The 24,128-nt window shown below is 31.9% G+C and overlaps 1 long non-coding RNA gene across 6 annotated transcripts in view; it reads right to left on the bottom strand.

Annotated features, from left to right (window-relative positions):
- LOC117114341 overlaps positions 1-24,128 on the bottom strand; it is a 53,153-nt gene that overhangs the window by 20,057 nt on the left and 8,968 nt on the right. For 4 of the 6 annotated variants that reach the window (XR_004446345.1, XR_004446344.1, XR_004446343.1 and 1 more), the window contains exons 1-2: positions 22,313-22,444; positions 6,727-6,859 (exon numbers count right to left, since the gene is read on the bottom strand). This is a non-coding gene — a long non-coding RNA (uncharacterized LOC117114341). Of the gene's footprint in view, positions 1-3,780; positions 3,858-6,726; positions 6,860-22,312; positions 22,445-24,128 lie in introns of those variants that run through there. The other 2 variants (XR_004446342.1, XR_004446346.1) reach the window with 2 other exon arrangements.

The following is a 24,128-nucleotide window of genomic DNA, read 5'->3' on the forward strand; positions in this document are numbered from 1 at the left end:
CTGAGTAGGACTTGAAGAATTGCTGCAACGCAAACACAACAAACCATCATAATTTAATTGAGTTAACTTACTGGAGCATAATTAATTACTTCCATGGCCTTATAAAGGATATAATAAAGTTCAAATCTTCCTTCAAGGAGTGTTAATTTATTTCCTTCAAGGTTGTGCAAGCTAAATGATGTTATTGAAAGATCAATTAGTATCAGTATTGTTTTTTTTAGCATTGATGTCCAAGCGATTATTGTTTCTTTCTAAAGGAAAACAAGAATGACACAAATTAGAGTATCAACTGATTCAAAGTACTTTCTTTGACCGCGACTTATTGAATATAATACTTTGCTGTGATTTTGAAGCGTCTGCCCTGCGCCTTTTCATAATACAAGTACTACAAATAAATGAATAAATATTTTTTGTGATTATTAATATAGGCTATCTGCAATCACAGACCACACACCATCCAATATTACCACGTAGCCAACTGTAAAGCAAAGATACAGGGTAATACATAAAAAATCTTCATGGTTTAAACATAAAGTTATCAATATATATGGATAAATAAAACAAAGGATACATGATGTTAACTTTGGTATGTTATATAATAATAATAATAATAATATTTTCCCATCAGATATCATATCTCATATCCAGACACTCACAATCAACTTAAAGAGCAATGATACCTTTAAGCAGATACTTAAATTTTTCCAATTTATCTGATACTATAATCAACTGCAAAAAACGTACAAGATATATATTATATTTTGTATAAAGGCATCTCTGATGTAACCTTTATAATCTGTAAAATAATTAAATGGAATATTTAAATTTCATTTTTGTCAGCTTACAGTTAGCAGCTTACAAATTTTATATTGCAAAACAAAACCTCATCATACTCAGCCTCGGGTCTTACCTTCAAAGATATCTCTGAATATTACCTTTATAATAAATATGAGTTGCAAGATAGATGTGAGACAGCCATCGTCATGGTTACTTGTAAATGAGATTGAACATGTGCACTAGATATGAAGTTAATCTTTCTTGAAGATGTAACCTTGAAATTTTTCATCAAATGTTAATGGAGGATTTATTACTTGGAAGTCTCAACCAGTATTGATATGATGCTAAATGATAATAAAAAGGATGTTTTAATCAGAATTTAATATAAAGCAAATGAAAATGTAGCCTTTAGATAGACAATAACAATGATGTTCTTTTGGTATAGAAGTAATAATGAGTTTGTGAAGGTAATTTTAAAACAGGAACTTTCAAGATCTAAAAAGTATCTGACGTTCCTTATGTGGATTTAATCAACTTAATTCATCATCACCTTCCTATAACGCTACATCTTACAATCCATCTGATCAGTTCAATACCTTCGACCTCATTCGTTACAACATACGGTTTCAGTTTAATAAGAAATAGCATCATCAGTAACAGGACTAATACAGAATTACATCTACGGTATATTATGCAGCGAACAATAGACAAATTCCGCTAGGTTGGTCACGTGACGTACAGTGGGTATCAATTGTAAACATACAGCATGTGCGACGCTTGGTATAGGAAAACGTGTGCATTCTTCGGTGTGTTAGTGCTGTAAAGCACATATTTGATGTTGAATAATGTTGGTTGGAATGCCAGTAACTATACCAAATTGGTTGCAAATTGAAAGCTTTGCCATAATGGTTTGCTAATGCTCCACGAGATACTGTACTAGAGCCAAAACACTGAGATTTTCGAGAAATGCTGGGCCTAGGCTCCTGCATGTCTACTGCCTGTTTAGGTATGCTTGAGCGTCTTTGATCCGCGAACTGCAATTTCGACACTCTACGATTTCTAGGCTAGCATAGGTTTACTAAGTATCACATACATTAAAAAGCATACAAAGCATATTGAATGCTAGGATAAGTAAATAAACATTATTTTGAAAAATCGTACCACCTTTTTTTGCCAGTTATTTCTCACGTTAATGGTGGGCGAATGTTTTCGAAACCATAACATTATTCTTTCCTATACTTTAACACTGATTGCACTGGAAATTCTCCATAGTAATACCCACATAGATATGTCACATGACCGGCTGTAAACAAACATCATGGAATGTGTCTATTCAAATCTTTCCACAAAATAAGAAAAGTTTCTTGCACCTTTCAAAATTTGACTTTTTCATATCCAATAAATTGTTATAATTTATGCTTATAGAGTGCATTGGTGCTATGTGAATTACAGAAATCAAATAAAGAAAAATGATCAACAAATGAAGAAAGTGTAAAGGTATGGGAAAAATTAAAAGCCAAGGCCCAACATAGAGCATACAAGAGGCATGAAACGTCACAGACGCCGATGGTAAGATCAGCCTATTCAAAGGACACTTGACCATTCAAGTCCAGCAGTTTCAGTCACCCCACGGGGGCAGATAAGAATTTGTTAAACAAAGGGAACGAATGATGCACCAAGGTAAAAAATGAGCCTACTATAAGTTGAAAATCTGCGTCATATGAAACCCATTGCACACTGTTGGCATCAGAAAAGACGCTTTCAACATTACGATATGTGTGACAACACATCACTTCTCAATATTCAGACTGCCATTGACGGTCAGTAATCAACACATAGTCTGGACAATTCATCAAGTTTGTTCATGCAAAGATAACCGTGTCATTAGGAGAGGAAATATCTTAGAAGTTCTGTGTATCATTTAGCAAGGGTCCCCTTACATTTTGAGTGAATTAGTATTAGTGCATTATATATGTGTATATATAAGTATAATCAGTTAACTGTTCCCTGGTATAATCCAATTTAAGGCGTTTCATTAATGTAAAAAATCATTTTTGACTAAAACTTTATAAAATTGTTATAATATGAATGGCTGGTATCTGTAGTTACTGGAACAAAACAAAATGGCATCGTTAAATTTTAACTCTGCATTCTGGGATCATACCACTTTTTATACAGGGGTATATAATATGAATGTTATGGATAGACATTTTAATAGAAGAATATATCTTTTATATAAAAAACCTTAAATCTTTCAGATTCTGTGATTACTGGTAATTGTAAGGGTGGAAAATATCTTAATTAATATACAAAAAATTAGTAAATATTGCTGGTAATTAGTTCAAAATTCAGACGTCTGTCTGTAACGCAAATTAACTCAAATGTTTTTTCATGCTTCTATACAATAGATTTTTTAAAAACATATTAACTTATCTCTACTACATTGATAATTACAAAATAAATTAATAAAAATTATGTTGATGTTACATTTTGATTGGCCAATTTATGTTAAACAAGGTTGAAATGAATTATACTCAAGATGTTTATGTTTAGCTAATTTTTTCTCATAAAATCTATCAGTAAATTGGTGGAAATATTTACATTATAAGAATGTTATAACATTATAGTTTGGTGATAAAAACGTTTTTTGTAGAAGTACGTACTTAACCTAATTTTACAACATCACAACTTTTGAACAAAGTTGTGTGAACATTATGCTGCGACATACCTAAGCACAACGTTTGTGTTTGCTAGGATAGGCCTAATGGATGAAAGAATTATGGGAAATTCAAAGAGTTTCTTAACTTCTCTTAAATTTCCATGTTTGCTTTTATTGTTATTTTCTACTCAATCACAGTAACAAATACAACAAAGAAGAAACAAATTAAAAGAAGAAAATCAACCATCACCATTTAGATTTTTAAAAATACATCAAAAGCTCTTTACAACAATTGAAAAGTTAATGGCACAAAAAAGAAAAAACATCAAAAATGAGTACTGTACTTGACTTGATAAGGTGAAGGACACAGTAGCCTGGAATCCTCCTTTGAGTTCAAAGGTCGATATAAAGCAGTCCACAGCTAATTATCAAAGAAAAGATACAAAGGTAAGAAGAATGTCATTTTTACTTATTGAAAAGCCATACTAAATGACCATTACTGTATAAATAAACAGAAAAATGTAAATACAGGACCTACACAAACTTGAAAATATTAGGCCACTCTAGAAACACAAACACAAAACAATCATAAATAAACATATCTTTTGTTTTGTTGAAATGTTAATGGTAAATTTGATTAAGGTCAGTTGCATTGTTTAATTAACCAAAGGTAAGGTGAGAAAGCATCCATACTTGATGTCAAACATAAGTGAATACAATTTTTTCATAAAGAACCTAATTCACCTAGTTGCTACATTGTTAATAATCAGAAACTCCAAGTATAATGATTTAAAAATTGAGCAGACTCAATTCTTCATCAAGTAAAGCTGTTAGAACTAATAGTTATACATGTTACAACATTCCAAAATCTTGTTATAACTTGTCCATCTTTCATCGCAATTAGCGAACTTCATTTTTTTTACGTTCAAATAAGCAAGAGCAATGTGTTATTAACCTACTATCAACTTTGGCATTACAGACAACATGCTTAGTCAGTACTTAATCACACATAATGTTGTCAGTGACCGATTGACATCACTGTGCTACTTTGGATCCACCAATGTACTTTGTTTTTGGCAGTGCTCGTTTGTCAAACTGCTGTAGGCCTACTCCGGATCCACTGATAGTTTTATTATGTTGTTGGCAGTTGCTGTTTGTCATCTCATGATAATAATATAATAAGTAAAGTATGTTCTCAGATTCTAAATTTTCTTCTACTTCAGCCAACATACCATAAGCCTACAAATTGCTAGTATTGTAGTAGAAGTCGTAGTGCAGTGTATTTGAATGTTATATCTCATTCTCATAATGCTGACACTCAACTATTGTACAATATTAAAGTAAAAATAATTCAGATGCATCATAATTCTTTTTTTTTTTCACATTCCTAACATACTGATGGATAGGAGAACCAAATGTAAGAACCATTCCACATGATAAATTCAGGTGCATTGCAAACTGAAACAATAAACATGAATGATGGAACAGATGATAGAGAAATACACCCAAAGGACGGGGAAAAAAACTATGTCACCTGAGATCTGAACTTGTAAAAACTGAACAAACAGGCTCATGACATTAATGAATGCCTCTATGGGTATGCTCAGACCATGCCCTGGAAGCTATCCCTTGACCCATGAAAAGAGAAATATCATCCATGACCTGGGGGTTTATAGTATATACCTTCGGGACTATGGAGCCAATAAGCCTGTCTCCATCAACCTATGCTTATCAACCTTCCATTAGAGAGATTGTTCGTAGATCAAGTGTAAGTAACATGAGATATGCTAGCACAGCAAGATGAATTAATGTTCGGCCACATCTACATTTTAACAAATGACAAAGACAGAAAAATAATTCCAGGGAATAATTTCTTTTTTATGACCATAAATGATATGCACATTCACTTACAGTCTCAGTTGAAGGTAAAGTTCAGATACATTAATAATCTTGATTGCACAGATGCTAAGTAGCAACTCAGGCTGTTTTAATATGACATCAGGATGAAAAACGGATATTACAAAATAGAAATTACTAATTTTATTAAAAAGGATAAATTCTCAAATCTGAATGTCTCCCTCTATGGGCTGATAAATTGCCAAACAAAAGTTTTGTCATTCTGCTTCATTAACAACTGATTCTTTTATCAGATCAGAGTGACACTTTCATCAGTTTACTCTAATTTATTGAGGCCGCATTCATCCCGATACTTTCTTCAAATATAAACATTCTGAGCTCATCATTAACATCATTGGCTATATGATGTAGCATGTACACACAATTTCTAAATAGATGCAAATCATGTAGATACTGAAATTAGGATATGAACATTAATAATGAATATTCAGCAGTAAAATATTTAAGGTATTACTCACATTTAATATTAATATTTAGTTATAAGATCAGTGAATAATACTATTTTGTGTTTCAGCTAAAACCTGTGCAACAGCAAAAAGTAATTTGGGTGTTTAAGCAAACTAAATTAAAAGCAGACTAAAATCCGGTTTTCTTTCTATTGCAAAAACAATTAGTGGTTTAAAAAATATTTGGTTGGCAGTAAAAACAGCCAAAAACAGCTATAGCAAAAACAATTAGCGGTTTAAAACACATTGGTTGGCAGTAAAAACAGCCAAACACAACACATCACTAATAACCTCAGATTTTATATCAATCAAATCTTATCATTTCATATGATTGTCATTTCAAATGACTGACTATTGCCAGAGTTTGCCTTGTTGATTGGCTACTGGCGACTCCCTGATTTCACCAACGTTTCCTCAAAGGATGGAGGCCTGCAAAATGGTTAACCACCAGCAAGATGTCGATCTCTCTTCCAAATACTTTGCTATGAAGCTTTAGTAGACAGAAATGTGTCAATCAATCAACTGGACATACATGGTCAAATATGCTCTGAGCATCTGAGCCATGGCATTTCCTTACTAGTAGTTCTTTCATAATTCACCAGTTTTTGTACATCCTAATTCCATATCAGCTGACACATGGAAAGAATTTTATCTGATTTGTAAATTTTCTTTGATTTAAAAAAAGTAAGTGCGCTGGTCTATTTAGAAAAAAGGGAAGTTAAAATCTTCAATCAAATTATGAAACTCACTACCAAATCATGTTATAAATTGACCTCAAAGATATGACAGATCAACTTTTAACAAAGGTGTTTTAAATGCTACAATTAATTACAATTTATTAAATCTCCTTTTACTTAAAAAAAAAAATTAGGCTTATTAAAATTAAACTTGTGACCTTTAATTCAATGTCAAAAACCAAATAAATACCTTATTAATTGTCCCACTGAAGTCATGGCCTTGGGTTGAAAGTAGATCTTCCTAAAGTGGCATCCATGAAGTTTCTTCCACCTTGGGACCTCTCATGTAGCAGTTGGTAGGAAGGGATTTATTGCATCACCATCTAAAAACGGATCAGAATATACAATTATGATAATGAACTATGATCTTATTACATAATATTCTTCTCCATTACTAATGACCAATGGTCTAACTTGTTGCTCACCTGTTTTGAAGACATATATAACCTCTGCAGGTTAATTCAAATTTTGTAATCATGTGAAAATGGACCATGTAGAAGATGCATTCTAAACAATGACTCATTGTTACACACAAAACATTGTTACGGTGCATGCATGCTAATTGTATTGTAAATGTTTTTATTATATTCATGAAAGTGGATAAACAGTACATCAAGATAGTAGAAATTATGTAATAGCTCATATTTTGCTGTGAAATACAACATTATGTTGAAACTCAACTTGCTTCAGAATCTCACTTAATAAGTTCTTAATAATTTCTTTGCAGACAGACTAACGCGACCTTCGCCCTTCCATCGGACACAAACCAACAAAAGAATTGTATCCAATGCTGTCAATCATAATTTTTCTAGCCTGTGGTTAGGCTTCATTAACTTCCGGTCTGTACCATGTCTAGGGGTTTGAGGAAGTCAAGAGGTGTAGTGATTACATGTACATGGGCTTAAAAACCGAATAGGGTACAGTACACAAATATCCAAGTATCCAAATGATATTTTTTTATATTATTTAAAAGTAAATCATGATTAATTCATTTTGACATGATGTTTTTATCACTGAAATTAATAAATATGAAAGCTACAATAACTATAAATATCTTTTGTTGACTATATTATTATAGTTTTAGTTTACTGTATCTTGTTATGAGGTCTCTTTGTGGAATTGATTTAGTTTTATGGTATGAGATGTGTACCTACAGTATATATTTTAAATAAATCTATATTTTAAGTATGGCTATTAATAATTTATTACTCAAGACATCACCAAATAGATGAGCATCCAAAGATTATTGACTAGACTACTAATAATTAATATTATTAAAAAACAATTATCTTTTTTAATATGCAATAAATGTTACTTTTGCAAGATCACACATATGCCCAACTATTGTATTTGACTGACAAAATTCACAAAAACATATACACAACTATAGCCAGTTCTCATGAATGATTTCAGGAAAAGAATAAATTGTATATTTGCATGATACGGAGTATGAAGCTGAACAGATGTCTGCTGCACCCTCCTTCACCTTCTTTATGCAATTCTACTGCCTTGGATACTGCCAAGCTACTTGCTAGTCAATAATATGTACGCAATTATGGAAAAAAGCAAACGATTTGTCCAATCGCATGTGTGTTTCAGTCATGCGACACAACCACAACAGCAACGTGCAAAATGGTTGACCTAGAATAGAAACTGACCATTGTTAAAAGATGCAAACAGGTGAAAAAAAATGTTTAGAGACTCACTAATTGCTGAGGAATATTAATAGCCTGAATTATATTTTGGAATTAGCAGAATACATCTAGACATTGATAATAGACATGAAAAACCTAATGTGGAATGCTCTGTGTACTTGTATATGGTAGATTCCAAACATGCATAAAATTACATATAATATTACATACATACGTAATTTCTTGCAAAGGAGGAATATTCAACATAGAATAACAGTGAAGTAAGCTCAGAGTCTATTGTATTTAATTATTAGCTTAAAGTTATAATTTTTCATGCCATTTAATCCCGCTTTTAGTGGGAAAAAACTTAATTTCATATTAATATTTACCAATGCATTATGCATGTATCGGCTATCTATACCGGGAATGTCCAAGGGAGTACAGACAAACATACCATTAACCGCCTAAGCTAGTTAGAGGATATTTCATCACATCCTGTGGGTGAAGTTCAAATCTTGCTCCCAATACATTTTCTAAAAAGGGTTCAAAGGCTATGTTCAGACCAGGGAGTTTAGACTAACTTCCAAGCCAGGCGTTACTCAAGTCTGGTGAGAGTCTCACGCCTGTTGTGAATATATTGACCGGACTGAGTCAAGCTTGGCTTGATACTCCAACGACAGCGATATTTCCAATTGCAGCTAGTTTTGTTATATCTCCCTAAAATTGTGGTGTTTGTTCACGCCTCTCTAATTTGGGGGTGGGGGGGTTTCTTTATAATTTCCCTAATCGAAGGGTTTCTCCACATAGCTAATTAAATTTCACGAGATTTAGAAACTAGAAAATGATTGCCAGAATATAACCTATTTGCTGTCAATATTTGAGGATGGATATAGAGTCAGGAAATTATTTTATTTACCCAATGTCTAACACCAGTGATTCTGTCACTCAGAGAGTGTACCTTTCATTTCTATGAGTTGACTTCAGGTGCAGAAAAAACAGACTCGAGGACACACATTTAATTGGATTTGACAGATTCAAGAAAAAGTTTGACCACAGGATCATAATACCTACACAAGAGTGATCTCTGATTTATGATCAAAATTTTTAAAATGGGTCATAGTTCAATTGAGTTCAAAAGCAAGTTTGAAATGATAATATATTAATACATAATATAAATGTGATTGCTCGGTATGATAAAAGGTTTAAATGACTTTTAAATACCATAATAGCTGAGAATTAAAATGAGTAGGTGATATGGTCAGTGAAATACATACAAAAAATATGATCAAATAAATTATAATACTATGAAAGATTTTGTTTTGAATCAATTGATCTCTTATACTGATATATTAATTTGTAATTTACCAGTGAATATTTTCATATTATTATTATATAAAAATATATTTTCTTTATGTTTATTAAGCATAGCTTTGCTGAAAACTGTCAATTTTGTTCAGTTTCATTACACACAGTCTGCCGAATGTGAAAACCTTATAAGCAGACACATGGATTTATCCTATTCTTCATTGTATCTGATAGGCCTGGTATATAATACGCTGAAATAAAATTAATTTACCTAGAAATATTTACATGTTAAATGTTCTTCATTTTTTGCTGTAATAAAATAACCTTATTCAACTGAAATGGTCCTTATGACAAAGAAACCTACCAAAAATGCTATGGTAGCAATAAAGGTAAAAAGTGAGTGAAATGCACTTGGGAAAAGCTACTGGACAAACTCACAGGTAGCTATTGTAGAGACAAACAGTTGATCAAATGCTAGAGACAAAAATAAAATCTAGAAATGAACACAGACACATTGGTAAAAAAGCCAGCAATAAAAAACAACTCTTACATTAAACAAAATATCCGATTTGCGAATAACAAACAAGCATCATTATGTAGTTTAGAATTTTCAACAGTGTTAGTTTTGTCAGAACATGTGCCATTTTGTAATGATCAGCTGTGATGTTACATTTCCTCCATAATGACGTCTGTGTGACAGCCCCGAAAATGTGACAACACATTTAAAAACTGTGATATTTGAAAAGCAAGTTAAATTTGACACTTTTCTCCAGAAATTCTACACATAATCTTCCTCATTACATACACATGATTATTTGTAGCTTTTATAAAAACTGGTAAATAGTATTTTCCACTCATACCACACATTATCTGGTAAATGAGATGAGTTAGATTTATGATAAATCTCATTATAATTGGAAAAGGTTTGTTTGATGTGATTCTAAGCTATGTGGGTAGTAATGAAGGAAAACATTATAGGAGATACAAATGTCATTTATTTAAAAATACAATATGGAAATAAATTCAAACAGATTTACTTTATTTTTCTCCACCTAAGATTACTACTTAGAAGATGGAAATTGCTCACTTTTTACAATAAATAAATGAATACAACATAATGTTAATGTACAAAATATTGTTACAATATAATGTACTGTATGTTCTGTTATAATTTCTTATTCCTGCTGGGTGGAACGAGTATTTGTAATGGCTCGTACATGCTTCTATCGTCTATTTTCTACTACTGTATAATTCAGTTTGGAGCAAATGCTGGTTGTCCTCCAGTATACTCCAAAATACATTGAACAATTCATGGTAGAATGAGTCTAGTGTCTTCCCGCTCTACCTAGTACTGCCTGCCAAATTCAAAGCCTTTTTTATGTTTGGGCTAATAAAAACTAAATTCATGTTATCAGCATGCAGGAGAAGCAGCACTTTTTAGTGTGAATCAAAGGATAAACCACTAAAGACCGAAGACATGTTTTCAGTGGGGTCCATCTTGTGGTGAATTGGTCAGTATACCGGGAGATAATCCCCACTCTTTTCCAAAGAGTGTTCTGTGTTCTTTAACGTGTACATGGGTCATATTGCACACAGGACCAACAGCTTAACGTCTCATCCGAAAGATGGTGTGCTATGATAACTTGTATTTCAGTCCGCCAGGGGAAATACAAGGAGAATAGTGAATAGAACTGAACGGGGACCAAAGGGTCTTCATGGTTCAGTGCACACACTGTGGCTACCACTAGTTTAGCTGACTGAGCTAAGCTGCTCTCGGTAAATAATATGTATTCATTATTATACTATATGATGAAAAAATTATTACAGTATAATATATAGTCTAATGAGAATATAAAAATTTAAATTAATAACAGTACTGTAGTTATATACTGTGGAAATGAAAAATTCATCAGCTGTTTAGGCGAGACTTTTTTATACCCTGTTTAGCTAACCCACCGCTGACCAATGATGAATTCGAATAAAAATAAAATTATATTTTTGGCCAATTAGCGCACCTGCCGCCTCAAAAAAGTGGAAATTTTAGAAAAAAAATGAAAGTTTTTCTTTATCTTTATTATGCTCACCGCTGCGTTGAAATCTCCAAAAATAAGATATGTATATACATTATCTTATTATATAAATTTTATTTTGTTTTTTTATTATTTAACCATCCCATCACTAAACTGTAATTAACAATAAAATTTTATTTTATTTTCTCCTCTGTCTGGAAATTTTTTTTTTCCATTTGCTAAATAAGAAAACTTATTCTATATTTATTTTTTTTTGCCCTCCCCTGCCGATCAATGCGTCCGTGAAACAAGGTATAAAAAAAATCTTGCCTTACATAAATATGAATTAAATAGGAGAGTCTCTAGTAGAAATAGAAGTCTTTAGTAGGCATCTTTTGTGTAAAATACCTTCTTGGCTCAAACAAAACATACATTAATGAATAGCAAGCAAAAGATAAATCATTGTTGCTATGGTAACCACAATTAAGAGCAGTTCTTCATGTAAAATTCTTTTCCTTTCCATTCCTTTAATTGACTGTGATTTATTTATAGGCAGATGCAAATTGTACTCTGTCAGAAATTTATTAGTATGTTTAACTTGCTTATTGTGAAGAGAGCTTTTTATGAAGTTAATTCAATAATCAAGATTAATTACAGATTTTGGCACTTTTAAGATACATAGCCTACTGTACATATTACCTGATTACAGCCAAAATAATCATTAATATTTGTTTTGAGATGGAAAATCAAAATAGGAAAAAAGTATTGTGCTTGTAGCTTAGTTCTGGCCAAAAAAATTTTCTTTTTCATTCTTAAAGTTGATATAGCCATATCATAGAGACGAATGAAGGGTACATCAATTAATTGTATTAGGATCTTTGATTTTTTATGGAGAAATGTATTCTTACTTGAGATGATGAATTTAAAATAAAATATCTTTCAACCACTATATGTCATACAGAAAGTTGCTTTTAATGGAGTTGTAACTGTATGTATGGATTTGGGGTCAATAGAGGTCATGTTGGATCTGAGAACGCTATCACATGACCATGATTCAACTGCCACTAGGAGACAGCAGAGTATGTAAATTAACTGCTGCAGCACAAGAAATTATCCAATTGCTTTATGGATAATAAAAAGGACATGACCTCAAATGCGCTGTCCATTAATAGGCTAAAAGCTAAATTAGAAATATTTGTTACAACTCGCATAATCAATTAATTATTACTGTTAGTGATATTAGTTATAATGAAACTAATTGAATTCAATTGCCAACTCTCCTTTCTCTGCACTGATTTGGGTTAAGTCAAAATTAATCTACTAGAGTATTTATCAATTTATTCTAAATACACTTTGCAGATTATCAAATTAAATATTGTTTTGAATTCTATTGGACAACACATTTTGGTGAATATTATTTATAATACATTTGGTACACATCACTTCCCTCTTAAATGTCCCACTTTAATATTCAATAACTTGTTATACTATTTTTTGGAATAACATGACTTAGCTACGGTCATTGTTGTTTGTCTCTGGCTTTAACCATTTTGTTTTCACCTGATAATTATACCTGTAACAGCATTATTAATCTGACTAGATAAGAACCTTTCTTGGTGTCCACAAATAGATCCTTGCAGAATAACAACTGTTAGTTGAGCCAAGTTTTCCATGTTTTAAATAAAGCTTATTATTATTATTATTATTACAAAGAATATGATTCTAATGATAAATATAAATTAATATTATCATCAGTTTCTTTACTGAATATCATCATTCTTATCATCATTGTAATTATCACCATCACAATCATCATCATCATCTTTGTAATATTGTTTCAACTCATTTCAAATTAATATCAGAAACAGGCTTACTATATATTATATTTTGCAAATAAAATATGACATATTTTACAGTACTCTCTCAGAAGATATGTAACATATTATCAAAAGCCTATTCTGTAGACATAGCAAACAAGCCTTGTTCCTAGGTTGAAGGGTTTAAGTTACTCTGATAGGCTCTGTACATTAAATTTACCTACTCTTACAGAGGCGATACGATTGAGACATTTAAAATTCTAAATAATTTTTATGATAGTTTTGTCTCTAGTTTTTTACAATTACAGTAAATGTATCAGACAAAACTCGTGGACACTCCCTTAAGCTGCTAAAGCAACTTTCCCGGATTTAAGAAGGTTTTCCTTTGGCAATCGTATTGTAGACAATTGGAATGCACTCCCAAATGAAGTTGTACAGTAACAACTCCCTCTCTCTATGCGTTCGAGAATAGACTAGATAAATTCTGAAAGGATACCAGTTAAGTTTGACCATAAAACAAGCATCAAGAATTCCAGGATCAAAAAATTTGGATCTGGACATAGAGGACATTAGCCCTGCGTCCAGTACATCACCTAAATAAAACTAAGTAAGTAAGCCTGAGTCTGACGTAGGACCTCAATAAACGCAAACAAACTGCTTATAAATGTTCAGAGCTCTTGTGCTTATTCAAGAGAGATACTTATTTGAGAGTGGTGCTCATTACAAATCTTGAGGTGAATATGTTCTCTTAAATAATTGTATTCCATCATCCTTAAAAGTAACCTTACAATACGAAACGATACTGTACAATATGATAAACGTTCAACGATAACAGATCAAAGGCCTACTCCTTTTTGTATACTTTTTAAGTTAAAACAATACTCAGTTCGCAAAAATCATCTTTTATAGATGACACGATAAAAATATCATGAAATCTCAAAAAAGATACTGTGATTCAGAAGTAACTGATTGATAGGTGTCCGAGTCATTTGCAGTTTCAAATGTTAAGTTAAAAATAGGCCTACTGAGTACTAGTAAATGGTACTTTTGAGATTAAACTGGCGCCAGTGGTAGAGCAATCATCAATTGTTTAGTGCCTAACTGAATGAAGAAAAATGGCAAAAAGTTGATTAAGAAAATGTGACGTTTCAGATTCTGAATATATTCATTATCTGATTCATATTCATGAGCCGTAGACCAACTTACTATAGTATTATATCAGGCAGTTACAATTTAGAAGGCCAAATATTAATTTAACCATGTTTGCAGTTCCCTAAATACAGGTATAAATTTTATAGGAATGTCTATATATTCAATCATCCTACATAAAAAGAGAGGTAATTTATAAAATTCTGTATACTGTATATTTAGTAACAGGGAATGGATTAACCATTATCAGGTGCAATGCAAAGCAAAATGATTCTTGGTGATACTGACTATACTGATTAACAAATAGAAATTATTATCATTTATTTTTCTTAGAAAAATATATTGAGAATTAATTGGCTAATTGATTAAATTGGATTGAATGATTGATAAAATTAAAGTAGAATTGATTAACAGCAGGATATGACGTGCAATTTTGAATGATATTGATTATATTTCTTATATGTACTATATATGCTGATGAATATGAAAATTTCATCTAATAAAAAATTAAGTATTTTATTGACTAATTGATAAGCTTTGATAGTTGACTGATTCATTGAAAAAAATGATAATTAGAAAGTAAAGTACAATTGATAAACTGCAGCATATGATATGCAAATTCTCCTTGTCTTTCCAATTATTGGCATGGTAAAAGAGTTTTAAAATCAATAATTAGAGTAATGGCATTTGCGACACATTAGACGGAGTTTAGCATAGCACAACCTTGCAAAAATGCCTCTAGCTGGTACCAGTCATTAGAGCATGTGAAAATCACCAAATAACAATGTTATTAACACAGTTGAATTGACTTAAATTCCTCAGGAACTAATTTCAAGAAAGCTATGGTATATTATCTTTTTGTGTGCCACAGTTTCTATTTCTGGTGACAACAAAATATACGTAGTTATTTATGTAACCATATCTTTAACTGTGTGTTTTTGCGGCACAAACATTCAAGCTTTTTGACCCAATAATTATGCTCCATTAAATTATATGAATGTGATTTACATCAGTCTTTCTATGAATTCACAAAGATAAATCATGTAACTGCAAAAATCAAATATTTTTAAAGGCTTTGCATGGTATATCGAATAAAACAGGAATTTTATAGTGATATACCAAAGAATGAATAAGTTGCCAATTTTGGTACTTTATTGTGTTTTTTATCCTTTGAATATGATGTTTCTTGTCATCTTTATTTTATGTTCATATTCAGGATAAGGAAATTTAAAAAAATAAATAAATTAAATAAATGATAAAATACGGCAGTGTTCATGAGGCTCTGTCAAACAGTTCGGAAAGTTTTATACATGTACTATTTTATGACATGAGGAGAATGGAATTACATGTATTTTATCAATAAAAAAATATGTCAGATTTTTATACCTGGAACTTATCGAAACTTGAACTAGTAAGGCATTGTCACCATCAATAATCCAAAATGAACTTTAAATTCAACCTGGCTGGCAACAAATAGAAACTTGGGCCATTCAATCAAAAATACCAAGGCTTTCAAAACATGGACTATGATTTCAGGAATAATAACCCCCCACGGCTGAACAAACACTCAAGAATAAATCGCATTTGTCTGCTCCGCCTAATTAACTCAAATTAACCATTTCCAAGCTGCATACACTGCATCAAACAAAACCATATGTTAAGCATAAGATATCCATTTGTATATGAATAAATCATAAGAAAAACAAAGACTTGATTAGAATTCACAAGTTTTATCATTGACAACTAAAGCGAAATGAACACATAATGAAAATAGTTATACACTGCAGAAGCTCTGACTCGTGTACAGAGAATTACAATAACATCAACTTCAGTTCATTATTCCATCTAAATTAGATCTAAAAAACATTTTGTTTTCTTTATGCATCAGTAAATGCATTCCGCATTGCTGCCCTTTGTTGCAAGTAGAAGACGTAATCTGACATCATCCATCCAGCAGAACTCCTGATTGGAATAAGCTCCAATCAATCAAGATTTTACATTGGTTAAACAACTATGATACGGCTGTTGCAACGGGCCTTAGTATGGCAACTAAGATGCTACGCAAATAGACCTACATGGTGGCTAAGGTACGGCATTGTAACTAGGCCTTACATGTTAACACTTATTGTTGTACAGTAATTGTTTTAACACCCTCTCCTCAAAAATGTTACTCAATCTTTTCTATAAAATCAATTTAGTAGAATACTTAGTACATTCATTTAATCATATATATTGAAATATTAAACAATATAAGAAATCACAACAGCACTTTCATGACTAACTAATATATTCTCTAGCTTTCGTCCACACAGTGCACTTCATCAGGAGTACTGTTGTCATTTCTTGTATTGTTCTATAGTAAACTAATGTAATTGTCAAAATGATCATTAAGATTTGGAAACATTATCTTTTTAATTAAACAATTACTAATTAATTCTTGTCAATTCAATAAGCATGATGAATTGATTACCTTCCATTAAATCAGTCACAGAGAAACAATAGAAAATGTTAATATTTGAGGAGAGAATAGTAACTAGTAGAACAACTTTCGTTTCTATGTATCTCTGGAAATTAACTAGAAAAAAGGCAAATATCATATTACCAACTATGAGTCTTGTTGTCTATTAATGAAGTTATCAATACTTTACTTCATTACCCAAAGTACTACCAGTCTTTCTAATTACATTATGGTACATGCAAAATCTCAATCTTTGATTTGATTACTGACAGTTTCTGGATGGGAAAAACAGGATCAAATGGCAAAAATAGACAAGAGGAATTTGTGATTAAATTGGCTTTGTGATGACATACTAGCAAACAGAACTGTACATGCACCAGGGGCTTAGCTAGAAAAATGAAATAGGTCGTCAAAAATATGCTTTGGTTTAACGCAACATTTGAAAGATTTCGAAGATTATGAAGAATTTGCTAAAGTAGAACAGGCCCAACCAGTAGACGGAGCTGAGTAGGCCAAGCCGTCCAAGCGGTCACCGTAAAAGTGGCCGTCCTAAATAATTGCTGGTCATCCAAAAGACGGCCTTACCGCTCACTGGCTAAGCCCTTGACATGCACATTCCTACAGTAGCTGGTCGCATGCCCACTGACATTAAAAATAGTAATTTAAAACAGTGTGGCAAATTCATGGGAAGGGTACACTTAAATGGAAAAAAAGAATATTTATTCAAAAATTAAGTCTGAGAGTGCCATTTCCGACCATCTAATGGTGCCATAATCATAATCTTTTTTATTTTAGTCCCAACCATGGGCTGAGGTGGTATTGACCCCTATCTGTGAAAATCCATCCCTGAGCCTCCTTTATTTCGAATTTCTGGATCTACCACTGACTGTAGCATTTTCTATCCTAACTACATTTTTCAAAGGCTTTTAAAAATAGTTCATTTTTTCATAACTACAGGTTTAACGGCTATCCACAAGTGAAGACCTAATCATTTAATAGTTATCCCCTCTTATAAGAATCACAATACTACTACTATCCTATAATACCTAAATTATCAGTCTAGAGACGATAATCTGAAATCTTTCTATAATAAAACTTTTTAACAATGGGATTTTCCAGGTTCTTCTACAAGCAAGTAGACAATAACAATTGGAAGTACATAAACCACTACAAATGGTTCAACAATAAACAAATGCATTTACAACTTATAAAGACAAATAAATATTTCTGCTCTGTTTTCAGGTACAAATAACATTCTTGAATACATCTAACAAATCTTCTACAACAAGAATTTCATGACTACAAAATACAAAGGTTCTGTAACAAAAAGTGAAAATTATCTCTATTAATCCAGTGAAGAAAAGATACAATTTTTCCGTTATGAGAAATGACATAGGGCAGTCCATCAGTAGCTAACAATGGGGCTGGGGGCCCTGTGGCTTTCTGAGATAGGGGCCTTCTTTGGGTCCCAGTCACTACTTCTATTGTGGGATTTTAGATTTGCTCGTTCTTATATATAAATATATGATATGATATCAATGGTGGATCCTGGAATCTAAGATAGAAGGGGGCCAGTGAGTGACCAAATGGATGGTCTATACCAAATCAGTCACATGGTTGGGGCTGAGGTAATATTATGATTATGGCACTTCTAGATGGCCGGAAATGACACTCACAGACTTATTATAATGTGAATATAATTTTCTTATTATCTCCAAATAAAAAATTTGTTTACAAATTTAGGGGGAGCCCTGGGCCTACAACTGTCTCTTATACTCATCTAGATGTGTATAAGAGAACAGCCCTTTAACCCTTCATTGGACACAATATGATATAAGCCCTACTGGGGATGTCACAGATACAATATGCAATATTTACAAAGCTCTTTTGGGTCAGGGTGCTAGATTGAGTACCCTAGGGGCCCTGTGGACCACTGAATGAGAGCACATAGGGCATCATACCACTGCAGTCCATTTACATACAAGCGGCGGGAGAAAGTACAATATAATTGTAGCAAACCAATACAGTACTGATGATACACAACAACACATCCAATCATTCAAAATCCAACTATCTTTCAAGTATATCGGATATAAAGTATTTCTGGAATTAATTATACTACCATTTTAAACAGATTTTGTTATTCTACGTTTTATTATTTCATCAATACTTTTTCTCAATTATTAGAATATTGTAAAGAATATACTATTATTATATTTGAATCATTTTATGATGGACTGACTGGCAATAAAAAACAGCTATGAAAGTGGTAATGTAAATATTTAATACAAATCCAATAATTTCAATTTCATATTTTTACCAAATTCACACAATCATATTAGTATGCCTTTTGACACAGTTAAAATTTATATTAAAATACATTAATCATATTATGCCTCAGTCAGTATGCCAGTAAAAAAAATAACTAAAAATGTAAAAGTTTGTTTGATTTATGTTCCTATTAAATGTTTAATAGCTTGATCATGTTTTAATGTACATAAAAAACCAAAACCAGATTGAGGCCTATTCACAAAGAACAAGAAGAAACATAAGCTCACATTTAAAAAAGACATTAATCATTCATGTTTTTAACATACAAAATGGACTTTCTTGTACATGCAGACAGGACACCATGTCTCCATATATAGAGGTCACAGACAACTGCAGTTATTAACAAATATCAGATCGAAAAACAGAGAGAACTTGGTAAGATAATTGGTAACATCCATCAATATAGAAAAGGAAATATAGAGAATGGTGAATAGAAGCAACTGTTCTCCTTGGAGACCTATATGAACTACATTTGCTAAGCTCACACCTTTGTAAGACCAACCAAAGTACTGCCCCTTTCGCAAATTTAGTTTTTATACATCTGACAACATAAACAAAATACAAAATATTTAAATTTCTAATTGTTAATTTGATTCATCTTCTTTGTAAACATCCTCAGAATGACATGCCTGATTGAATACTATACAGTAATAATCTCATTTATAATATAACTGGCAACTAATATTATATGTAATTTATTAAAAACCTTGGTTGGTTGAATATCTTATATGTGACTACAATGAGGATATGCAACTTATTACATTCTAAATTAAATATAAAACAGTTAATTATTTTATTTGTATGTGCATTATATTTTTAATTTTCTTCTACCGTCAATAATTTAAAATTTTGCTTTGATAGGCTCTCTATTCAATGTCTCTGTTACATGATGCTATTTTTATACAAAGTTCACAAAATGGCCTTGTTTTACAACAATCTAGGCTCAATGGATTTGCGTGATGAATGAAACTGGAGTTGATTATTTCATTGGCAAATGGTAATACTACTCATTTAAGGCATATTCAATTCATATTGAGGATTGTCATCTGCCTCAGTATCCTACAAGCTCCATGGAATAACACTGAATAGAAAAACAAGAAAATTAATAGTTATTTCTTTTCCCTTTTACCTTAAATTTGTAATTACTGTTCAATAATAACAATATTTATTCATAGCATTCACTCTTCTTATAAAGCAACTGCTCAATACATAGGCCCAATATTAATTATATATAGAGAGCATATATACCACATTGATATTGTTAATGAAAATGAAATAATAATAATAATAAATCAAGAAATATGTACTGTTGTGACTTTCAATTTGTTGTCAATGGATCTTCATCAGATACTGACTGGTTTGCTAAATGCTGACTTTTTTAGTGAGCTGATAGTGTTCTTGTAAATACCTGTAAATATGTATAGTATACTGATGTAGTTTTAGCAGATAAAGGACCTAGATAGTACATGGAAATAAATAAATTTTGAATTGAATTAAAATTGAATATCATCTTAATTTAAGTCTCATAAAAAAAGTGCAGCTCATTCAAACATCAATGATTAATTAAAATCTATTTATACGCTGAAATGTCCAAATTTATGTCCAAATTTATGTCCAAAATTAAAATGATATGTATTTTTACAAAATCTTGAAATAAAACTGTAAAAAGAATACTAACATAAATTGAACAAGATACCTTTTTGATCAGTTCACTTTGTGTCCTACTTCTTCATATGTATCCTACTTTGGTTGTTATTTATTACTTTAGTCTATCAAACATGCAACCTATGCAAATCTCTTGACCTATGCAATCATCAACCTATTATAACCTTTCAACCTATGAAAATCATTCAAATATGCAAATACCATAATATATGCAAATTAGACTACAAATATCCTGAATTTATTTTTAGAATTACTAAAAGCTTTATTATTTTACGCCAAATAAAAAAATTACTAGTTGCTCGTCCCCTCGCGCATCCATTTTCTCTGCCTCACCAAATTTGTTTTTTGTTTTTTTATTACCTTTTTCTTATGAAATGTGCAAAAATCTGACCAACTCACATCAGTAAATTCCTCTCTCTGGATTGTTCGTGGTTGGAGATACATATGGTATGAATCATGTCTAGTGCTTCTTTTATTTGCTTTCAATGTGTCTACTTGGTTTAAGTGAGAAAGTAGTAGCTGTTTCTCATCAACCATCTTGGATTTGCCACCTGGGAGTAAAAAAAAGGGGGGGGGGAAGTGCCCTCATTCCCCTTTTTTCACAATATTAGGACAAGAACTACTTTTTCTTTTAACTTGGCCTTATTAGTGTGTATTTAATATTTGTTATTTTAATGTATTTAATCCTTAATTATGTCATTCTTATTTTTATATATTTTACTAATTCAACATTCAATGTTTCAATAATTTAATGTTTCAATATTTTGCAACTGTTCTGGAGTAAAAGTAGTTTTCTGTTTGGGTTCATAAATATTCCTTGCTCCTGGCAAGATTGCACTTTTACTTTGCCAAATAAAAATAATGTTATAACACTCATCAGAGCCTAGTTGCACTATATGATCTAATTTGATTAATTGATAGATTAATATGCAAATGAGGAAAATTCTCTGCGTTATTTCCACATATCAATCACACTCACTTAGTCTGCCAATCATACAACTTATACAAATCACATGACCTATGCAAACTTTAATATAAAAAAAAACAAAAAAAAACATTCAATATTAACTAATCTACTGTTAGTTTACATGGCTGAACACATTATCATCTAATCTTGATGCAAACCATCTTTGAAAGGACACAGGAAACAGAATATTAGTATTCCCATCATGTTTCTTGTTCACCATGTTACAGCAACATATAACTTGTTTCCTTCTAGTGTAGAAGATGCATCTGTTTTTACCGGAATTGATTTTCACAACAGACATGGTTTTTCTCCACAAACATGGTTTTTCTCCTGTCACTTTTGTATCCAAAATGTATACAACTGTCCACATCAAGGTTTCAAACTGAAATCTTTACACGGGAGCATGAATGTGATCAAGATATAGGTATTATAGCTACTCACCACAAATAATCTTTGTGTAGAATTTAATGTTCAAGTGCATGTTAATGTAGGGGTCCAAAACTGGGAGAGGCTACTTCGGGGATCTGGTTTCATGAGATTTCTTGACATATCTGCAGATGATGGTCCCTAGGGCTAGGTAAATTAAGGGAAAAAATTAATAATACCATAGTAAAAACATGCAAACATTTTGAATTTACGAGAATCAGTTTCTAGAAGTCTTTTGCTTGCTAGCATGAGTACAAGAGACTATTAAAGCGACTTACTGGAGGTTCCTGCAACTCACAGGCAATCCCTTATACCAATATTTGCAGCATAAAATTAAAAGCAAAACAGAATAATTGAGTGTTTAGACTTTACAATTTGTAATTTTGGCATAGACAAAAAAACAAGGCAAACATGTCCATGTTCCACCCTGTATTCTTCAAGGGCGGATCCAGTCCGGTAAGAAAGAGAGGGCGTGAATGTCCGAACTAAATGAGAGTCTCAGGAAAGAGCCCCTGGTAGGGGTGCAAGAGAAGATTCTCCCTTAAACCTCTAGCACTTTCATTAATTTGAGTTGATATTTGATCGATTTTTAATATTTAGCATGGTAATTTTCTTTACAAAACAATTTTTTACAAAAAACATAGAGGGGGCATACGCCCCTTACGCCCCCTCTAAATCCGCCACTGTTCATGACAGTAGAAACATTTCATTAATGCATTCATCTAGTGTACTTCAGTTTGTATCATGCAACATGACAACCATGACCCAGCTACACATGCAACAAAATCAATCAAGAGTGCTCACATAAAGTTAAAAGTGAGGTGATGGGCCTACATGCTAGTCTGAATGGGGTAATAGACTCTCGTCATCAAACAACATTTGAAGTTGTCCGGGTAAAAATATTAATTTGCCAATAATTCACAACTTATTGTGATTGCAGTTCTAAATTTATAAAGCACAATTTTTACCTAAATTTCTCCCCCTTGACAAGATGTGTATAAGAGACAGGTCTGATGTGTATATAATTTTTCATATAACTTTTTTTTTGCAATAGCTCTGACCCAGATTGTAATTAAGATGGCATTCCATAGATGATAGGTTTATGGTTTCTGGGCATTACACAATGGAGGATGACAAATTAGGCTATTCACTACATGCGCACTCAGCAATGGTCTTCAGTAACTTGATCAAACCCGACAAGCAGCAGACAGCTGTGATGGTAGGCTACAGGTCAACGCCAAGGCTAGGCTGCTCTCATCTCAGGAGAAAACATCCACCTCCACTGCTGCTAGTACAGGGAGAAGACACAAGATTGACTCCATAGCATTCAGGTGATGGTTAAACAAACAAAGAGCAATCTCAAGAGAGCTAACATTCTTGGTAGATCATGATGAACTCAACAAAATCAGTACAAAGGAATTTTCATATATATTATAAAAACATTTAAGATTCCAGGAGCAAAAATACAGCTCTAGGCCTATTATTATATAGAGCATGAGTGTATTGAAACTGGTAACACTATACTAATACAATGAATATCTTTCAGATTTTACAGAGTTCTTTGTGGAACAAATCATTATGATCTCAAACATTTTCCAAATATGACATTAATTTCCTATTGCCAATTCTCAAATAGGATTACTACTTATTAATCAAAGAGGGGATCTAATAGAAACCCATTCAATGCAAAAAATTTTATTTTCATAATACTTCAACATTTACATCCTTAAAAGTACAAACAACACACTATTATTAATATATATGCCTACATAATACAGACTATCCTTAAAAATTTTAAAAAAAATAAAATCATCATATCACCAGTGGCGGC

The sequence above is a fragment of the Anneissia japonica genome, unplaced genomic scaffold, assembly GCF_011630105.1.
Source record: "Anneissia japonica isolate Jap-2015-1 unplaced genomic scaffold, ASM1163010v1 scaffold2994_len2133135_cov197, whole genome shotgun sequence".
Classification (NCBI taxonomy): Eukaryota; Metazoa; Echinodermata; class Crinoidea; order Comatulida; family Comatulidae; genus Anneissia; species Anneissia japonica.